Consider the following 22854-nt stretch of genomic DNA (forward strand, 5'->3'; position numbering starts at 1 on the left):
GCCTACCTCTGCTCTTTGCATTCATCTCTCTGTTGACCTGGAATGAACATGCTTGCTCAGAGGGTGGATGATGTGAGTTCAGTGTCTTCAGTGCTGCCACTCCTGTCATTACTTTCTCTCCTTCCTTGTTTACATGACTGGAATCCTGAGACCCCATCTATAGTGTTCTCTTTGGGAATGCCCACCCAGCACCACCTAAAATTGATACAATGCAGATGTCCCCAGCTTTCATCAGTGCAGAGCACTGGGATGTGCAATTAATATATGAGAACAATGTATATACAGGTTGAGTCTCTCTTATTCAGAATTCCAAAATATTCCAAAAACCAAAACTTTTTTGATGGTTGCTTGTTTTCTGATGCTTCAATGTACACAAAATATTTCATGCACAAAATTATTAAAAATATTGTATAGAACTATTTTCAGGCTATGCATATAAAGTTTATACCAGGGGTAGGCAACCTCCGGCCCGTGGGCCGGATGCGGCCCGGCAAGGCCTTGGGACCGGCCCCAGCCCGGTCCTGCCGCCGATTGCCGCCGGAGCCTTTGGCCTCTCGCATGAGGGCATGGGGCCTTTGGCCTATCAGGAGGAGGCAGGCAAGGGCGGGCAAGCAGTGGGCAAGGGGGGCAATTGTCTATAGAAGCCTCCGAAACATGCATTTATATTAACATTTTTTAAAAAATCAATTTTTTTTGCGTGTCCTCCATATTTTTTTTAAAAAAAGTGACTTCCATTTGAAAATTTTGTCCTACTTTTGTCCCGGTTTATTTATTTATTTAATTTTTTTTAATTAATTATTTATTTTTTGGCTTCGGCCCCCCAGTTGTCTGAGGGACAGCAACCCGGCCCCTGGCTCAAAAAGGTTGCGTACCCCTGGTTTATACAGTCGTCCCTTCCCTTACGCGGGGGATCCATTCTAGCCCCCCCTGCTGCGTAAGGAAAAAAAATGTGGATGCTCAAGCCCCATTCAAGTGATTAGAGCTAGTGCTTGTGGTGGTGCGCGGCAGCACGCGCACACCATTGCCTTTTCCAACACACGGCACTGCTCCTTCCGGCGTGGCTTCCAGCATATGCTGGAAGCCGTGTATGACGCGGGCACACTGTATGAAACATAAATGAATTTTATGTTTAGATTTGGTCCCATCTCCAAGATATCACATTATGTACATATATACAAATACAGGTGTTTCAAATTTAAAAACAGCAACAGCCAAATGCAATCAATTCTGCACCCAAACATTTCAGATAAGGGGGAATGCAACCTGTATTGTCCACAGATTTGTAAAATGAATGTTTTGTTCAGGCTTCCCATAAACAATCACTTATAAATAAAAGATATTACCATGGGTACAGTCAGTGCATCCTTGGACCACTGAATTTCTTATTTTGTGGTTGTTTGATACAAGCTTTTATTTTACTGCAGCTAAGTGCAAGGAAAGAATGTTCTTACATCTGTAAAACATTGTGTGCTTATCTGTAGTGTTGATTAAGTTGGTCATCTCAGAGAGAGAGTTCAATCTGTTCCCAGCCTCAGTAACTCTAATTTGTAGTGATATAAGAATGCAGGATAGCTTAACAGTGGATACAAAGAAGGAAGCTGGAAACACTCACCAGGTTTGTTCAGGGGACATTTCACACTATACAATTATAGTATTGTGATTACACTTTAATTGCCATAGTTCCATTCTATGGGATACTGGGATTTTCTATTTAGGGAGGGATATTTAGAATTCTTTGTCAGAGCTCCATTGCTTCACTAAACCATAAAACACAGGCTATCATAAGAATCAAAGTTAAAGTAGAATCATAGAGTGATAATTGTGTAGTGTGAAAGAGCTCCAGATATAATACTAATAATGGTTTATCGTTTTATGAGAGAATCTTTGGTATATTCATCAGGAGGTGATTAGAGTATTATCTTTCTGTTTTCAGATAATGATGGTTTCATGGTGCATTGAAATCTTAATTAGATGAAAATCGTAAACCATGGTTTAATTTAACACTTAACATCTCAAATTCATAAGCCATGGTGGAACTTGGATTGTTGCAATAAACCATAAATATCTAGGTTTGGGTACAAAACTGAAGTTCATTAAATTAAAAATTGATGTGAAAGCAGCTGATCTCCTCTTTGCAGCCATGGTGAGAGTAATGGAAACTGACAACCCCAAGACTAATTCAAGTAATGCTAAACTATAGTTTACAATTGTATTAGTAGGTAGGTTTTTTTCCTTGGTTGTAGTTTTGTAATATCCCTAGGCAGCCTGATGCCCTCCAAATGTGTTGAATGACTAGCCCCAGAGTCCTCTGGACAGCTATGGCTCCAGATTGGGGAAGTCTGCATCACAGTATTTTCATCCCAACAGACTGCTGTATTAGAGAAGTAGATGTCATACCTGTCTTATAGAAAGTCTCCTTGGCCTCTAATGATTTTATATATAGTATTATATATAGTATATAAAAATAGTATTTTATATATAACACATCCTGCGGCTATCTTTTGATGAAAGGAAGGCCATAAGTACTGAGCTGTCATCCACAAAAGGTCATGCTCATCTTTAAAAGTGCCACAGGACCCATTTGGCAACTGTGTCTCAGGACATATTATGTAAACTTAAGATTTTAACGTGCATTTAGAGAAAGCTTTTTCGTCCTGCTACCAAACACATCCTTCTAGGTGTATTAGACTACAGCTTTTTCTAGTCTTCAATCAGCATGGTTAACCATGCTGCTTTCCTATGATATAGGTTCACCAAGCTGGGGATATGAGTCAAGGGTAGGTTAATTTGAGTAGGAACTTTTTCTTTGCTAATATATTCTGTTTAATATTGAGGGTTGAATGTACTGTATAAGGAATGTGAAATGGGTGCTTTAGAAATTTGTGAGCATTTTATTTGAACATGTATATATAAGCACCACTAATTGATATGGCATTTCAGAGTGTAGTGTTAAGTAAAGGGAGAGCTTCCTTATCCCAAGCAACTTACAAACTATTTCGTATATTTTGATGGGCTAAATGGAGGAATAGTAACCAGAAGAGTGGGCATGCAGTTCTGGAGGTGGTTGTTGTTGCTGTATGCCTTCAAATAGTTTCTGACTTATGGTCACCCAGTGGATTACCATGGCTGGACAAGGAACTGAACCCTGATCTCCAGTCAAACAAACAAGCTTCATTTATATACCACTTCATACCGCCTAAGCAGTGTCTAAGCGGTTTACAACTGTAAGCTAATTTGCCCCCAACAGTCTGGGGACTCATTTTAGCCACCTCAGAAGGATGCAAGCCTGAGTCGAGCTTGAGCTCTTTTGCTGGTCTTGAACTCACAACCTTATGGTTTTGAGTGAGTGGCTGCAGTACAGGCATTTAACCACTGTGCCACCAGGGCTTCCTTCCAGTCATAGTCCAATGCTTAAACCACTAAACTACACTGGCTCAACCAGGAGAGTGGATGTGATGTTCTGGAGGACACCATGTTAGTAGCTTTCAATTTACAGAGTATGGCTTTATACAAAAGGTATACTTCTTGTGGCACCTTAAAGACAACACATTTATTATGTCATGATCCAAAAGCCTTATTGTTACTGTTATTAACTTCATATCCCATCTTACCCCAAAATTGGGCCTCAAGGCTGAACAAGTACAATATAGCTAAAAACATAGATAGGTACAATTTAAAACAGAATTAAACTGTTCACAGTATTAGAACAATTAAAAACATACACCCACAGAGGATATAAAGCACCCTCTAAACTCCTTTCTTCAATTCTAAAAGCCCGTAGGAATAAAAAAAAGCCTTTGCCTACCAGTGGAAGGACATCAAGGAGAGAGCCATTCTGACTTCCTTAGAAAGGGAGAGTCTAGGGGTAGCCACCAAAATAAAATGTCCCTATCTTGTGGCCCCAACACTTGTTCATACAAAGTTAGTGGATACGGTGGCATCCCCACACCGGGTACCACTTGATGTAGGGGAGCTGTTCGAGGGGGAGGGGCTGCTGAAAGGGCATGCTTGGCCTTCTCCTTTGCCACCACAACAGCCTCCTCCTAAGGAGGGAGCCTCTGCTGCAGCAAAACCAAGAGGAGCATGCTTGCCGTTTTCCTTTGCCACTGTGGTGGCCTTCATCTGAGGAGGTAGCGCCATGAAGCTGGGAAGGGCATGTTCTCCCTTCTCCTTCACCACTGCCATGCATGAAGAGGGAGCTGCTGCCAGAAGGGGTATGCCAGGGGTATGCTCACCCTTCTCCTTTGCCATGGTTGTAGCCTCCTCCAAAGGAGGGAGCTGCTGCTGTGGCAAAACTTAGAGAGATGCTCTTGTCTCTCATCCTGCAGCAGCAGGAGAGCCCATCCTGGTGTCACCTAGTGCATTCCTTACTCACCGCACCCCCTAGTGATGCCACTGGGTGGACTGAGATGTATGCTCCACAAACTATTGATAGCTATACCCATAGTGCATGATAATCGAGTACAAGGTAATACAAAGTCTTGTGCCTTAGTAAATGTGTTGGTCTGCAGCCAAAATAGCATTGTCACTATGGAAGTAGTTTTGAAGAAACAAAAATAAAAGGTACCCACAAAGGAGACAATGTTCCCCTGTGCCAATGGCAAGCAAGTATAAAATAGAGACCTCACATTTCAGATTTGAGACTGTAAAGCTCTGACAATCTTAGAAAGCTGAAAAAAGAAGTTACTCAAATAGAACATGAGACAGGAAATGTCATGCTTACGATTAAAGGCTGAACTGATGCATTTTCCTCCCCACCCCAGTACTCTTCTTTGTACATTGAAAGAGTTTGGGAAATATCTGAATTCATACTAGTCAGAGAAAATTAGCAGAACCCCTTTTCACCAGTTCAAATAATACCCTTTTTCATTCAGAAATGGTGACTGAATTGTTTGGTCTTGTCTACTGCTGTGATCTTAGAACCATGCAAGACATCAGTGTCTCTGTGCTGCAATAAAGAAGCAGTTGGCATAGTGTAACAGGAATGTGAAATAATCTTGGAGCCAGTGTAATGGGGGTGGAAGGGGAAAGCTCAAAATGCCGAGAACAGTGATCATCCTGCCTATGGGCTTAGAGCAACGAAGGGAAAAACAGGAAAGGACACCAAATTTTAAAACCAGCTCAATGGCATTTTGGATCTAGTATTAGAATTGTCATCTCACCCCAAAGTAGCTTTCACAATAACAGTTTGTCAGTGCTCCTTAATGCACCAAATGTTGTTGCCTGAGACGCTTTGTTATTGACATCTTTGGACTAATATGCATAATATTAATTAACTATTATTTTATAAGTTATAACATAGCTATAGCTATAAGAGATGTAGTGCCTTAGTGGTTAAGATGTCAGTTCTGATGATCAGAAAATCAGAAGGTTGGCAGTTAGAGACCTGAGTGCTGCATGATGGAGTGAGCTCCTGTCACTAGTCCCAGTTTCTGCCAACCTAGCAGTTTGAAAGCATGCAAATGCAAATAGATAAACCGGTACCACTTGGATGGGAAAGTAACAGCGTTCGGTGCAGTCATGCTGGCCACATGACCACCAGAGCAATCTTCGGAAAATGCTGGCTCTTTGGCTTAGTAACGGAGATGAGCACTGCCTTATGACTAGACATTCATGTCAAGGGAAAACTGTTACCTTTATATTATAACATAGCTATTATGTGCCCTCAACTGGTTGGGTGGGGCCAGAATGGTGTGGGGTGCCAACATGGTGCAGTGGTTGGACTGGCATTTGCTGGGCCATGAAACCCATTGTCAGAGGAAGTCAGTCTCGCATCCTCACCTACTCTACAAAGTTTATAAATGTGGAAGAAGAAATGTGGAAGAGCCACATTTCTTGAGTATGTGAAGAAGGATTATACTCTGTACATGTGGAGTATATTATGTTTTGGAAGGAATCAGCACTGTATTTAGTCATAGACACAATTTTGAAATTTGACCATTCATATATAATTGTCAAGTTTTGGATCATAGGTAGTTGGCTGAAAGTCTAGTTCTTACTCCAGATGCAAGAGTTTCAAAATAGGTTTCTGCTTGCTCAAAACATCAATCACAGCATGGATTTAATTTAGAAATATTTGCATTTGCACTTTAAATTGTATTTCAGCTTTTGCTGTGGTCTTGTAAATGACAAAGATCTTCAAGAACTTCATAGTGTTTTCTCATTTCTGGATACTGTAGCTGCTGTGTATGTATGCTTTGTAACAGTGATCTTCATTGTGCAAAATACAGTCTTCATCCTTCATTGCCAGAGTACAGGGAAACTTATTTGCAAAACAACTAGCTTTCTGTATACAGTAGTTCCCTGGCAAATACAAAACCTCAGGATTCAGGCTGTGGTAGTCTAATACAATGAGGCATCTTAATTATTTTTAAACATAATGATACCATTACTAGTGTATGTTTCTAAGAGTGGAGATGCTAAAAGCAGGGCTTAACATTCATATAGCATTTCAGTGTATGCACAGTGAATATAAGCTTTACTTTCCTATTTAATTCTGAAAACAAAGTCTTGAGTAGAATCTGAATGTTGTCATTAATAATTATTTTTATTGAAATTGAAATTAAACCTGTAAGAAAATGATATCACCCATAGTCACCTCTTCTGATAACTTAGGGGTTCTACAGATGGGTAGGAAGGCGCGGTGAGATGCTGCCCCTTTCTGGCCTGGATCTGTATGCCATGGCACGGATCAGGCCTCCATAGTGCACAAAAAGGAGTTGATGATGCCCCTTTTGCGCAGTGCTGTTTGGGCGCTGCGCCAAAAGAGCACCATCATGGCATGCACCGTCTGAACAGGCGTGCACCAAGATGGCGCCTAGGCAGTGCACTAAAGACTTTGAGTGTGGGGATGCTTAGCCCTCACCCCGCCCACAGGCTGGCACTTTTCATCGGTCTGTAAAGGGCTTTAGTTACATAATTTGGGATTGGATGGCAGGACGTTTTGGATTTGGTGACAGCGAAAGCATTGCCCCAAATAAGAATTTTGTTTCCTCATTTCAGCTTCCATTTTTTTTTAGCATTGCTATAACTTCAGTTCAGCATTTAGAAATACAGCTTAGGCATCCAAAGAAAAAGGCCAGGCAAATTTACTGAGGGAAGGCAAACGAGAATTTTAACTATGAGTGATTTTCAGTGCCTCACTCTACAATGCTAGAAATTTGGAGCTGAGGAAAACATTTTTTGGGGTGAGGGTCAGAGTTCTCATTTTGGGGAGGGCTGCAATGTCATCATTTTGTCCTCTATGGACCAGCAACAATTAAAATAGTGCTGTGTTTTCATGAGGTATAAGACATCATATAAACCTAGATAAAAAGAGATGCCTACTACCATATGTACCATTCCAGTTGAGTAGCAAAGGATTAATTGTACACCATTCCCTCTACCACATATTGCCTGGATTTGCCCCTCTCTGCTTCTTCTCAAGCTTGGGACTGCAACTCTCTAAAGTGGTCCAAGGAACATATCCTATAATGATGTATAAGAACTGAAAATCTCTTTCATCTTGAAAGCTAGATTCCATTTCAGAGATGTTCTCTGGTGTTTGTGGGTGTGGCACAATGTCAGCATATTTCAGCTTTAAAATCTTATTGCTAGTAACTAAGTCTCAAGAGAAGCATTTCAAAGGTTTAGCATGGGGAAACAACCTATAGAGAAGATTTAGTTGAGGAGGGAATTGGGCAGTCACCCAGTGATAGTGTCATTCCGAATGGGGCATGCTCCCCCCAACTGACTAAATTTGTCTTCCAAAAAGGCCAGATTTAACCTCAGGGGCTGAACTATCCCCCCGGTGTGGTAATCCCTGTGGCTACATGTTGCAAACTATGATAGATAGTGTTTGTCTTCTAAATAAATGCCTGTGCTGTGTCTCACAAAGACCAGAATCCATTGGTGCCCCACACCAACATAGCCTGCTGCCATAATTGGCATAGTTATGGCAGCAGGAAGAAACAAAGCAGTGGCCTTGGCAGCCATGAAACACGTAAGCCATGGGGAATTGGGCTGGTTAGAGTTGACAAGATTATAGCCAAGCTCCTACATTGTGGTGGTGGATGCAACAGAGGCACCTTTTCCCCAACAAAAAATCACCAGCAGGTGCCTGCTAAGTGCAGCTGTATCTTCCCAGCCATTGGTTGGCTGTGCAGATACACCCCAGACTGCTCTTGAACTAAGGAGTAAGTAAGAAGGATACTCCTTCCTTCTTTGGTGCTGAAGAACAATTGAACTGAACCCAAGTGCACCTCTGCAGCCAGTAAGCAGCAGGAGAGATTAATTGCACCCAGCAGCCCCCAGGCTGTTGTTGTTCTCCTGGTTAGTGCCTCGAAGAAGGAGGTACTAGGTAACCTCCTTCTGCAATGACAGATTTTTAAAAATGTACATGTGCAGGTGTAATTCCCAAACACACCCAAATATCTCACCATCAGGATGTTGGCCCTGGTCTGCCTTCCCTTGCGTGGTGCTGAAAAAAGTGCAACTCCTAATATAGTGAAACAACAAGATTCTGGCTATAGGTTAAGTTTCTCAAGAACCCCAGGGTTCCCTGGAAGGTGGGTTGAAATCCATTCAATTATAAGAAATAAATACAAATTTCAGTGCATCATTATGGATTAGTGAGAGGCCCTAATCTGGTTGATGGAAGGACCCTTTTGTTTCAGAGCATTCTTGGTGAAGAGCATCTGTCTTCTTGAGACACTTCCCATGCTTTTGATTGCCCAATGAATCCCCTCACATGGGAAGCTGCCATGTGGCTGTGCCCTGAGATAATCATATGCCTTAAAAAAGAAAAGGCTGTGGAGCTCTTGACAGTATGACCACTGTGTATTTGTTGATGAAGTTTTAGTCCTATGAACACCATAGCATGAAACTGTACTCTTGCTGTTGAGTCTCCGGTTCCCCTCTGCTGAAGTCTGCCATGCACAGACAAAAGCTCTTCTTGAATTATTCACTGGGTGAATTGTAATTTTCTTGGATCTGAAGGATTGCATTTGGTGAGAGCAAATCTGTACAGCAATCTTAACACTGCTTTTTGGGCTGTTCTGGGAGGGGGGAATAAACTGAACTTGGTACATATGTGAGAGGAATGAAAGAGTAAGCTTTCATTAAGAGGTTTTGCAGTAAACCAAAGAAAGGCCGGGGGATGGGAAAGCCCAATCCAGTTAACTGTGCTTCACTTGAAGCATACCTAATTAAAATACTATTTTTAAATTTGGTGTAATTATCCAAGAACATCCTAGAATCAAAGATAATGTGGGGTCCTGTTCTTTCTCTAGAACCATGTTTGCTTGTGCCACTTTGAATCTCAGCTTTGGGTGTTGATAGAAAACATCCCCCCCCCTTTTTTTTTTAGATTAAGCAGTTGAATCTGTGCCTAAAATGCCTGAGGTTATTTGGATGCATGGATGGAGGCATGCAGCGATGATTGAATTTGACTCTGTTATGAGAGCAAGTATTCATGCAGTTGCCAAACAGCAGAAATAACCCTAGCCTTCTGAATGTAGGGTACTCTGCGCAGATGGCTCTGGAGCTGTTGCTCTTAAAAAAGTGTTTCGGGGCTCCTGTTGTTTCTTTTTTTTTTCTGAATACAGTTGCATGTAGGGTTGCCATAATTCTCTACTAAAAACCGGGACAAAATGTAGGACAAAATTTAGATAAAAGTATAGGACAATTGTAGGATAAAATTTAGCCCAAAATGTAGGACACTTAAGAAAAAATGAGGACCTTAAATGTCCTACATTTGGGGCTAAATTTTATCCTACAATTGTCCTACATTTTGGTCTAAATTTTGTTCTACATTTTGTCCCGGTTTTTAGTAGAGAATTATGGCAATCCTAGATGGAACATGTGTGTTGTCCTCAAACAGGCTTTGGAAAGCATTTTCTCTTTTTCTGCTCTTGTCCACCTTCAAAGAAGATTTTAGGGCACATTTGACTTGAAGGGAAGCATCCTAGGGCAAGTGACCTTTTTAGTTTAAATTTAAAATCCACAGTCTTACTCCAGACTGGACAGATGACCTAGAATATCCTATTCTTTTTGAAAAGGTTGGGGGAAGTGAGAATGTATTGCTACAGAAAATGGCAGGATATCTCACATGTTCAGCTGAAGGATGTCATAGGTTGGCCTTTGAATAAAGGAGGATCTTTCTCTTTCAGATTGGCCTGGTAGTGTTCTGACTGTGAGGGCTTCCCTTTTTACTACCATGATAAAACAAAAGCACACAGCTGTCTTTGCATGTTGTCTTGCTTTATTCTCTTTGGTAGACTAGCCTGGGATGTTGATTGTAACAAGAGGGGACACCTATTATAGGGTAGCATGTTCAGACCCTCCTGGGGAAATGTTCTTTTTCTCAACTCTCCAGCTCTACTTTTCTTTCTCTTTAGCTGATGCAGAGAGCAGCATTCATGCAAGTTTTTTTATGGAGAAAGGTGATGATAAAATTCAGTGACCTAATAAAGTAGAGAGAGAATTTGTCTTGGAATATGAAGCAGAAAAGAGAAATAAAGCTTTAGGTGGATAAATAAATGGACATAAAAATGCTTATCAGAGACTCTTATGAACTGGCAGTTTAGAATCCCTTCTGATGCTATTTTTGTTCTAATCTTGATCCAAGTGAGCCAGTATAGTGTGGCTGTTAGATTATTACACTCAGACTGGGGATACTCAGATTCAGATCAACATCTGCACAAGAATCTGACTTGATGAATTGGAGTCAGTCAGTATCTCTCAGCACCACAATCCTATATGTTACATTTTGATGATAGAAATGAAAAACAGGGTTCTCGTGTCATCTTGAGCTCCTTGGAGGAAAAATGAAATGCAAATATAACAAAGAAACATCTTCACTGTATTCATCCTTCTATGGTTTTTGTTCACTTTATGGTCTTAGGTTCCCTTTCTTTCCCCATGGCTCCTGAATATCATTTCCATTGACTTGGAGGTTCTTCCTGTATAGCTTGGGAAGTAATGAAGATGGTTGGAAGAAGGAAGAGCATTTGAATACCAAATACTCTGGCTGTATTTCAGAGAAAGGGACTGGCAAAAGCACCCTGAGGGTTCCTTGCCTAAGAAAACCCTGTGGGATTGATGGGGTTGCTACAAATCAACAAATGACTTGGAGGTGTGTGCACACATGCACACACACCTCTGAATGGCAAACTGAATAGCTACTCAAGTCAACCGGTCACAGACTTTTCCCACGTTGGAGAGAGGTCTATAGTATTTTCTGTTTAATTTATAGTGATTCAACATATCCATCTAGATAAAATAACCAGCATATACACATCTCCTCCCCCTCCCCTTTTCTCTTCTCTTTCTCTCTCCATTTGCTCACTTTTGTGGTAATATGTGAAAGGAGTCCCTTCATTTTGTGGAAGCCTCTATCAGATATAAATCCCTTTTGTCCCAAAGAAGATGTCCCCATGTGGACAGAAGACATCTTGTGTTCACCACAGGGAATTTTTTGGATCCAACCTATTGTCCCTACTGCAGAATAAACATCTGAATTGTCCACAATTAATGAGTAACATCTGTGTATATGTTTAATAGCAAATTGATAAACTGTTAAAGAGAATATTGACTACCCTGACCATTTTATCAGATTATCTGATAAGGAAATCTGTCCCCTTTCCCTGTACTTTGACAACAAGATGGACTTTGAATGCAAACATATATTTTGAAACTAGACAAATGAACTCCCATACATGAAGCTATTTATTTACAGGGAAGAAACTTTAATACTTTCCTTAAGATGACTACAACAATATTATACTTAATCCACTTGAAATATGAAAGAAAAATAGTTTTTAGAGTTTCAAATGACAGTAGTAGCTGGATTCATTGTTGCAGGTATGTCAAGATGATTACTCCATGAGTACATGTCTTCTTCTACCCCAGACTTCTACATGGAGAAATGTCTCTGTAACCAATTAGTTGTTTTGACCTTTCCCGGGTTCTCGCATTGTCTTCGGTCATAAAAATAGACAGCTGCAGTTGTTGACTAGAGGCATGTATTGTTGAGGGGAAAACTCTGTGTCACAATAGATGAGGGTGACAAAGTAGGAAAAACTGTTCAATCAATTTAACAGGCTCTGCTCCCTCAGAGAAGGCAAAGGTTAGAAAGCTGGAAATGTCTGCGTCAATCACTTTAGATGCAACTATGGGCGGTCTCTTAACAATTTTGTACTTGAGTGTAGATTCCCTAATCTGAGTTATTTGGGAACAGTAAAGGGCACTTTTACATGAAGAACTCTGATTCCCTTTAAAATACAGAGTTGGCTGGGAGCCTTTCTCAGTTGCCAGTTCTGGATATTCTCTTCAAAAAGAACAACAGCACTACATACACAGATGCTCTCTTCATCTGGATTCTTGAATACACAGTGCAGATTCTTTTGAAGGGAATTATGAATCTTGATATGTGCATATCATAGTTGCTGTGTTACCACTGTCTGTATAGATTGGGATGCAGACACAGTTGCTCCATTGTCTCTGCTATGGGCCAAAGCAGATGTGATTCTTATTTTTCCCCTGCATAGTTTTTTTGTTTTTTAAAAATATCCATTAAAAAGAGAAGACACTGGATGGGGTCCCTGGTTTTGCTTCCACCATGATGTCTCAATTGGTATTATAACCCCAATACACAACCCCCCTTTTCCAGTTTCCACAAACCTGACTCAAATGGGAGCTTTCCTTCAATTGTGAAAAGTTGATAAGAAGAGAATCATTCTGAGGGGAACTGTCATGCATGTTTAAGAAAGGTTTCAAGCTTCATGCCCTAAACCACCCCAGCCCTGTCATTATATGAACTATTTATTTATTTTAGAATCAACTATATAAGGAAAAATTACATATCTAGTTTGGATCAGAAAGGTTAACTCTGGTGGGCCTCTCTCTCTCTTTCATTTGTCACCTAGCTACAGAAGTGGGAGAGAAGAGGCTTCAAGGCACTGTGTCACTTCAAAATTCCATTTTAAAACATGAAATAACCTTCTGGTCTCTTCTGTTTTCATTGAGAAGAGCTGATGAAGTTCACAATAGATCAGGGGTGATGGAAACATGTTATTACATAATGTCAATAACAAACAAGATGGGCTTTGCCCACCAGAATCTTATAATTAAAAGATACAAGACAGAAAAAGAGATGTAGGGAGGGAGTAGGGTACAAGCATGGCCAAGTCCACTCTTAATAGTAAATAGTTATATTGTGCCAACTTGTTGAAGAAGAGGAGCCAAACTGAACTGGTCTTTCAAAAGGTAGTTTTATTAAATAGAGCTCCTGGAGAATTGGGAAAAGGGAAGGATGAGGCACCTGGAAGCTTCTGGAGGAGTGGTTCTTTCATTCTTGTCAAAAATGAGGGCTCCCTGGGAGGTGGTGCATATGGCCCACTCCTGCTTTAAATGCATTAGAATACACAGCTGTGGTTTTGTCTTCTTACCAACCCCAATCACCGGTTCATATATTTTATTTCTCTGTACAAGCTCATAGCCAGGGTGACCAGGAGAAATACCACAGAGAAACATGGTGGCCTCCTTGTATATGGAATTTACCAAAGTCTCGTTAGACTTGAGAAGACAATAAATAGTGGTGGGCAATGCAAGGAATGTTTAAAAGATTTCATGGAAGCCACACAGGAAAAATATAGTTGGTTAAAAAAAAAATATTTGATGGATCTGACCAGATGGACCTGGATAGCATGGTCTGAGCACGTGTTATTCTGGTCTGGATGCTCAACCAGGTTTGGCCCTGCTCTGCCCTGGGACCTATACTGATGCACGCTCCTTACCTTCTCACACCATTGCTCCTGCCGAGAAGCCCCCTGATTTGGAAATGGGGCACCTGGCAGCACCCATGTGGCCAGGCATCCCATTTCCATGACAGATGCTGTGATGAGGGATTTCTCAGCAGGAGAGATGGCATGGCAAAGGTAAGGAGACTGTTTAAACAGCCAAGGTTTGCAGCGCATTTTCCAGGAAACTCCATGGCAAACCAGGGGGGTCTGACTCACCTGGAGTAAAGGCTGCTTACCTGGGGATCAGGCCAAATACACCAAATGATCTAACTATATTTGTCATGAGAAATTCCTTATATAACACAAGAAGTTCTAAAACTTTTTACTGAATAAAAAAATATCTGTTTACAGAAGCTTGAATTTGACTAGTTGACAAATCAGGAAAGCGGATTGTTTTTGTAATTTATATGCAGACCCCATACTAAGATACTTTAAAAATTAACTAGAAAACCTCTATGGCTGTGTGTGTGTGTGGCATGAAGAATAATTGGTTTAATTCTCTAGACGTGTAATCTATACACATTGAGTTATGATAACTGAGATGGCCCAGGTGATGATTTTTAAAAAATGGCTCTAAAAATAAAAAGTTGCTGTACATTGAAACAGTCACCATTACAGTGGGCCCTCTCCTTACGTGGGGATCCATTCCGGATCCCCCCACGTAAGGGAAAATCTGCCTATGGTCAAGCCCCATTGGAAATAATGGGGGGGGGGCATGCATGTGGCGGAGCGGCACCATTGTTTCCTTCCCCAAGCGGCTTCTGCGTAAGCTGGAAGCTGCGTAAAATGTCTCTGTGCATGGCGTGGGCGCACTGTATTTTGTGCTTCAGTCATTTCTTTCCTTTTGATGCCAAAAATTTGGGACCACTTGGTCAAATTTGTCTGCTGTAAAAGATTGTAATTTAGAAGGAGATGAGATAAACATGTCCAGTTTTTTAAAAAAAAATAATTAAATATAAGAATGTTTAAAATTATCATTTTCAACTTGTTTATATCAAGTTTATATCAATAGGCTTTCCTTTGTGGAATTTTGTGGCCAGAATTTTCAGGATTCTGTGTATTTCACAGATCTTAACCATAATCCTAATAACATTTTGATGTCTGAAATAAATGACAAAATGGCCATATCCCATTCTATGTGACTGGACAGGACTGATTGTTGAATCAAACATCAGAAATGAAAAGCATCCTACACCACATCTCAGGCCATGTGACAGGTAGAGATTTGTCCCCCAGGTATTGCACTGCCATTCCCCACATCTTCATGCATTCCCAAATTGGCCAATTCGTTCCTATGGCTCATCCTGAGAGTTGTTCATGGTAATATAGTCATAACACCAGCAAAAATTCAATAATGTGAATGGAATTGTTTGGTCACAGCTGAAATTATACTTCAAAGAGCAGCAGCCTTAATGTAGATGGTGGTCAGTATTGCAGAATGCTGACTGCTCCTTTGTAAACAAGATCAAGTTTTCTAGTTTTGATTCTTGCTGAGGAAAACCAGACTGTGTGAGTAGTTTCTTCCCACTGATGTTTAAGGTAGCACCTCCTAAGCATTGTTGAGTATGGCACTCCTTACGTTTGATAATAGTCCTGCTTATGTCAACCTGCTTGTGCTTTATCCATCCCATGTCAAACTGCTTGTGATTTATCCATCCCATCTGTTGCCTAAAGAATAGTCCTAACTATGCAGTAAAAGGTGCAACTGAAATGCAAACAGTGGGAATTTGCTGAATCCTTTAGTGTATAGGGCTGGCCTGCTAGAAATAGCTCTAGGCAAGGATGTTGAGCTGCCCTAGTTCTGTTTTAGCAATTGATTCAATGAGCATGTCAACACAGGATTCTGCTGCCATGTAGTCTCCCTGAAAACCAAACTATACTTCCATTAGAATTATATCTTTAGACCTGCAGAAGGAGAATCATTGAAACATTACACTCTTATAATACAAATCAAGAATATTCCCGCAAGGAGGCTTCTGATATGTTGATTTCTGTTGCCATCACAGCTGTGAAGTACATTGCACAGAAAGTTGACAATATGTATGGCTCATTAAATGAGTGGCTTTTATTTTTATGTGATCCAGATGGCCTATAACAAGAATTACTACTACTTCTGCTACTTTCCACTTCACCTCTATGTTCTCTCTTTATGGTTCAGGCAGATGCCCAGAGAATAGTGGTGGGGGAGGAGGTAGGAGAACAGTATTCTGGGAGAGATTTCCCTTCTGATTATCTCTCTTTATACTCTAAATTTATTTAAAGGGAACCAGCGATAAATGCAACCACTGCACCTGCTTGCTATCATCTTGATGATCCTTGAAGTAGTCCTTCTGTTTTAGGAATGTCCCTGTTACCATACATTCAAATTTTGTGAAGGGGTTGTTGCTTCTGCAAGCCAGACATGTTACTACTGTTGTTGCTCTTATTAGTTTCTGGTAGGTATTTTCATGGTAGATAGGTTCCTAAAAACAAAGCTATTAGAGGGGAAGCAAAAGCAAGGCTATTCCTGTCTGTGTATTATCAAATGCCATACTACACTATTGTGCTGGCTTTGAGCTTGCCAAAGTACTCTGGGAAAGATAAAAAGCAGGTGGGATGATAACCAGGCATCTTTGTCTCATCATAAACAAATGGCTCTCTATAGACATTTTTAAAAACAATCTCTTGTAAATGTGTTTAATGGAGCAGATGGAAATGATTTAAAATTCAAACTGCTAGGTGCAGAAGTGTGGGTATCAAATGTAGAATCCTCTTTTTGCACATATTTTTCCTCTGAAAAATGTGATCATAAGTGGATGTGATCTGTCGATGTCCAATACAGTCGGCCCTTCTTATACACGGATTTTTTATACACGGATTCAAGCATACACGGTTTGAAAACGTTCCAAAAAAGTATAAATTTACCTTGATGTTCCATTTTTTATTAGGGACACCATTTTGCTATGTCATTATATTTAATGGGACTTGAGCATACACGGATTTTGTTATACACGGGGGATCTTGGAACCAAACCCCAGCGTATAACAAGGATCCACTGTAACACTAAAGGAAAGGGTCCTCACTTGTGGTGTGTGGTGACTTTTTCTGTGCCAGAAAAAAAAATATGGTGATGTGTCTAACAAACATTACTTTGAATACAGTATGAGCCTCTTGTCCACAGGGAATGTGTTCCCACACTTACCACAAATATTATTATTATTATTAACCTTTATTTATAAAGCGCTGTAAATTTACACAGCGCTGTACATGCAATCTTTTTAATTGGACGGTTCCCTGCCCTCAGTGAAAATTGCAGATAATAGTGACTCCTCCTATGTTTCCAACATAAGTTGACCATAGAGTTGTGCTGGAGGATCTCCAAATGCCTAGACAGATTATTTTTTTCCAGATGCGGGCAAGTGAAACTCTGGGTACCAACCCCACAGATACAAGAGCCATACTATATTCAAGTGATACCTAAAATGAATTGCTGTAGTATGTACCATCTCTGGCAGGATTGCAGCAAGCCATTCTGTTCCTCTTGCCTGCTGTTTCTTCTTCCTTCCTCTATTCTTTCTCTTGTTCTTCCCCTCTCCCTTCCTTTCCTCTTCCTCCTCTTTTCCCCTCTTTCTTTGTTTAGATATCACCCAGCATTCCAAAGTCCTCACTGATCTGAGGTCTTGTTTACACTTAGTACCCGAGTTTTTTACTGGAAAGATTATTGATTAGAGCATGCACACTCTAGGTCACAAGGATATCAATATATATAGAGATTCAATAATCAAACCAGTAACATTATTATCTATGAGGATGGCTCTTATCTTGGCATATTCACATTAGACTGAAAATATTTCAAGTATTCAGCCACTAAAAAAGCACAATGCTTATATATCTTTGGTTTAAATAGAATGTTTTGTGATGACTATGAGTTAAAGAAGTAGGGTTGCAAACATGTAACCCATCTTAATTCACCACCACTTTGGCTCAGTCCTCAATCATAATTTTTCTCAAATTGCAATGGAACTTACATCCAAGTATAATGGAACGTACAGATAAATGACAACATTAGAGGGAGTGGTGTTATTCTGTAAACTTTTTTTCTTTGACGTGTCACTTACTTCATTCCACTCCTCTGCTTTCTTATTATTTCGTTCTGATTCAGTTGCCCAATTCATTTTGCATTATTTCCGCGCATTGCAGTTGTGTATGATCATATATAAAGGCAGAGATGAAATGAATTAAAGCTCTTAAAAGATACTAGGGTCATGGCTGTGTCTGTGTCCCTGATGTCTGAAGTCATACAGTTATACTGAAGTATATATTAAGGCTTTTCTCCATGTCATATAAATTAGATTTCTTTCAAATGAGACAGGTTTCAATCAGTTTTCCTCTACTTTAAGATGGAAAGGAGACTGAGATTAGAAGAAATAGAATGTCAGCGAATCTAAAAGTGACAGGTTTGTTCACTCAGGCTCTGGGTATGAGAGACTTAACTCCTCATGATCTGGGTTTGAATCTCCATGTATTCAAGTATGACCCAAAACAGATGAGCAGGAAGGAGTGATTTGTGGCTCCTCTAGGGTGGGGCAGGAAACGACTCATGCCCCAGAGCAGCTAGAAGTTGTGTAGAGAGCATGCCCGGCCAGGAATAGCCAGCACAAGAAGGAGCAGGAAAAGTCTGCTCTTTGCTGATGTCCAATTCGGGATCGTGGCTTGTATTGGGACTGGGCCATGCTGTTGCCATGGTCCCGCACTCTGCAAGCTGCTGGTCTACATGACCCCTCAGTCATTACTAAATTTGTGCTGGAGATTGTAAATGGTTCTTTGAATCAGGAACGTAGCCAGGATTTTAGGAAGGGGGGGTCCAGACTAAGTGCCACCATTATAATGGGGCTTGGGTGCAGCGGCGCAGCAGCACACACCATTCATTTTTCTAATGGAAGGGGGGGTCCGGATCCCAAGATCCCCCCCCCCTTGGCTACGTCCCTGTTTGAATGAGAACTATGTTCCAGTGTCTCTAAGAAGAAGCAGTTGCAAGACCTTGGTTGAAAAAACCTTCACTGGACCTCCCTAAGTAACCATTGGCCAGTATCTATTTTCCCCTTTCTAAGAAAGGTCTTGGAGAGAGTGCTGTCAACACAACTGCAGGTCTTCCTAGATGAAATGGATTACCTGGACTCATTCCAGTCTGGGTTCAGGCCTGGTTATGTAACTGAAATAGTCTTGGTCCCCTTGGTGGATGACCTACAGCAGGAGTTGGTCACAGGGAGTGAGCCCCTTTTGTTCTTACTGGATCTTTCGGTGGCATTTGATAACATCAGATATGTTAACTGTCATTTGGCTGATATGGGACTTGTGGCCATTGCTTTGCAGTGGTTCCAGTCTTTCTTGGCTGAATGTTCTCAGAGGGTGGTACTTGGGGGACTATTGTTCAGCCTTTTGGCCATTGACCTGTGGGGTTCCACGAGAGTCAGTACTGTGCCCCATGTTTTTTAACATCTATATGAAGCTGCTAGGAGAGGTCATCTGGAACTTTGGGCTTGGGTGTCATCAGTATGCTGATGATACTCAGCTCTATCTCTCTTTTACAACTTATGCCAAGGATGTTGTGGTAGTAGGAACTGTTGTCTGATAAAGGATGCAGTAAAGGACTTAATGTAAGTGAATAGACTGAGGCTTAATCCATTCAAGATGGAAGTGCTTCTGGTCAGTAAGAAAACCAAACGGAATCAGGATTGCTTTCCCTCTGAAAGATCAGGTTCATAGCTCCTGGAAAGCCAGATTGCTGTGGTGGTCAGGAGCACCTTTACCCAGTTTTGGCTGATGCGCCAGGTGACCTTTTTGCTGGGAAGGCAGATCTGGCCACAGTATTTATTTATTTATTTATTTATTTATTTATTTTTATCCCACCTTTCTCCCAAAGTGGGCCCCAAGGCGGCTAACAACACATATAAAACACATTAAAACAACAATTAAAATCGTAAAATTAAAATAAAAAATATAAAAAATACAAATATAAAATTTAAAACATACATACAAAGTTAAAAATAGTACAGTGCACCCATGCCATATGCAGGCACAGTATATGTGACTTTCAGCATGTGCTGAAGCTGCGGGACAAAAGAATGAATGGCATGTGCACTCTCTTGCGCTGTGAATCCGGGGCCCATTATATTGAATGGGGCTCAAGCATACACATTCTCCGGCTTATGCGGTGGGGGGGGGGGGTCCAGAAAGGATGCCTTGTGTAAGATAAGGATCCACTGTAATCTAAAACCAACCCCCCTCATCCCCCCAATAAAGACAAGCCTGTGAGATCTTAAAAGGCCTGCTTAAATAAAAATGTCTTTGCCTGCCAGCGAAAGGCCAGCAGGGAAGGAGCCAGCCTACTTTCCCATGGAAGGGAGTTCCAGAGGGTTGGGAGCAGCCACTGAGAAGGCTCTCTCTCATCCTCACCAGACAAGCCTGGGATGGAGGTGGGACCAAGAGAAAGTCTTCTCCTGAGGATCTTAGGGCTCTAGGTGGACTGTATAGGAAGATCAAATAGTCTGGACCTGAGCCACATAGGGCTTTATAGGTCATGAGCAGCACTCTGGAAATGACCTGTAGTCAGTGAAGCTGTTTCAATACAGGAGTTATATGCTCCCTGTAACTGGCTTCGGTCAGTATTATAGCTGCAGCATCTTGGACACACTGAAGTTTCCGAACAGTTTCCAAAGGCAGCCCCACATAGAGCGCGTTACAGTAGTCCAAATGGGATGTAACCAAAGTATGTGTCACTGTAGCCAGATCTGATGTCTCAACAAATGGGCACAGCTAGTGCACAAGTTTTAATTGTGCAAATGCACTCCTGGCCACTGCTGAAATCTGGGCGTCCAGGCTAGGTGTTGAGTCCAGGAGCACACCCAAGCTGCAAGCCTGAGATTTCAGGGGTAGTGTAACCCCATCCAGCTCAGGCATGGCCCCAATTCGCTGATCTGCCTTACGACTGACTAGGAGCACCTCTTGATTAAGCTTCAATTTGTCTGCCCTCATCCAGTCCAATACTGACATCAGACTCTGGTTCAGCACAGATACAGCTTCCTTGGAGTCAGGTGGAAAGGAAAAATAGAGTTGGGTGTCATCCACATATTGATGATACCGCACCACAAAAGTCTGGATGACCTCTCCCAGCGGTTTCATGTAGATGTTAAACAACATGGGAGACAAAACATAACCCTGTGGGACCCCGCAGGCCTGTGGCCAAGGAGTCGAACAGGAGTCCCCCAACATTACCTTCTGGGTCTGCCCTTTCAAGAAAGGCTGGAACCACTGCCTAACAGTGTCCCCAAGTCCCATCCCAGAAAGGCGGCTCAGAAGGATACCATGGCCGATGGTATTGAAAGCCACTGAGAGATCTAACAGGACCAACAGGGACACACTCCCCTATCTAGTTCCCTGCGAAGGTCATCCACCAAGGTGACCAAAGCTGTCTCTGTATCATATTCAGGCCTGAAGGCAGATTGAAATGGATCTAAATAATCTGTTTAATACAGAAATCCCTAGAGCTGGGAGGCCACCATTTGCTCCAGAACCTTGCTCAAGATTGCAATATTAGAGACTGGCCGGTAGTTATCAAGGATGGCAGGATCCAGGGAGGTCTTTTTCAGTAATAACTTCACTACATTTTCCTTTAGAGAGGATGGAAATTTGCCTTGCTATAGTGAAACATTCACTACTCCCTTTACCCATTAGTTACTAGTTACCTCCGGGGTCCCATTCCCACTGGCTTATAAAGTGGATCAAGACTTGGATTATGCGGGCATTGTTCCCATTTGAGCACACATTCAATCCTCATTACGCTGATTTCGTTCCCATTGGCATTCTGATCTGATCCCCATGTAATCAATTTTTCCAGGGAAAACCCGAATCGTGTGTGTGTGTGTGTGTGTGTTCGAACCTGGGTTAACTTGACTGCACTTTTCCGGAGGTTTTTCTTGCACCTCCCGTGTCCGATCCAGGGCAAATGAATGCGAACGACAAGGGTGTCCGATTTGGTAACTTGGGGATGGGAGGAGGAGTGCTCAAGGGGCGGGCTTGCGGGAATCACCAGCTTTGTTCTCTTTCCTGCATTACTGGCGCCAATCCCCCCCCCTCCCCATTCACATAGCCTTTCCCCCAGTGGAGTGGGAAGCAGGGTAAGGTGATTGCATGTGTAGACAAATTTATTTTTAAAAAAATTAAGCTTTCGATCACCTAGGTGTTCTGTCGGGTGCCCAGACATAGCAAATTGCTACATTGACCTCCAAACGTGGTAAACACATTATGCCCCCCTGCAACCTCCCCCCAGTTCCAGATGCATAGATCAACGTGTGAGGAGAGCCATTGAACACCATTTTTAACTTCTTCTTTTTTTACATGCCTGCTCGATCGCCCCCCCCAGACAGCCCAGGGAGGAATGGGGGAGGCAAAAGGACTTGGGGGGATAGAGTCTTCTTCTCCTTTTCCCAGAAGGGCTCTGGGAAGACACAGGACAGCTTGGGAGGCAAAGGGACTTCGGGGGATAGAGTCTTCTCCCTTTCCCAGAGGGGCTCTGGGGAGACACAGGACAGCTTGGGAGGCAAAGGGACTGGGGGGATGGAGGCTCCTTCTCCCTTTCCCAGAGGGGCTCTGGGAAGACACAGGACAGCTTGGGAGGCAAAGGGACTGGGGGGGATGGAGGCTCCTTCTCCCTTTCCCAGAGGGGAAAAGCGCCTAAGCGATTGATTGACTGCTTTTTAAAAAAGCAAAACAGAAAAACAGGTTTGAAACATGCAAATGGGAATGGGGAACAAAAAGAGCCTGCGCCAAAATGCATCGAAGCAACTGACGTCACTGTGATGTCAAGCTCCTAGGCACTTGATTGACAGCTCCTTTAAAAAAAGAGGTTCTAGAAGGGCAACAGGGACGGGGAGCAAAAAAGTCCACTTCAAATTACGACGGAGAAAATTTCAATGGGAACGAGAACATGGGTCAAAAAAAACCAAGTCCGTTTGCACCCTTTCCTAATGGGAATGAGGGACCAGATTCGAATATGACTCAGAAAAAAGATCCGAGTCAGAATCACAGCGAAATA

At 41.8% G+C, this 22854-nt stretch overlaps 1 protein-coding gene across 5 annotated transcripts in view; it reads left to right on the forward strand.

The window, feature by feature from the left end:
- Positions 1 to 22854, forward strand: part of MARCHF3 (membrane associated ring-CH-type finger 3) — a 200780-nt gene that overhangs the window by 21815 nt on the left and 156111 nt on the right. The gene's annotated exons all lie outside the window — the stretch shown is intronic.

Source organism: Sceloporus occidentalis, unplaced genomic scaffold (genome assembly GCF_023333645.1).
Source record: "Sceloporus occidentalis isolate IW3139 unplaced genomic scaffold, rSceOcc1.0.p SCAF_1, whole genome shotgun sequence".
Classification (NCBI taxonomy): Eukaryota; Metazoa; Chordata; class Lepidosauria; order Squamata; family Phrynosomatidae; genus Sceloporus; species Sceloporus occidentalis.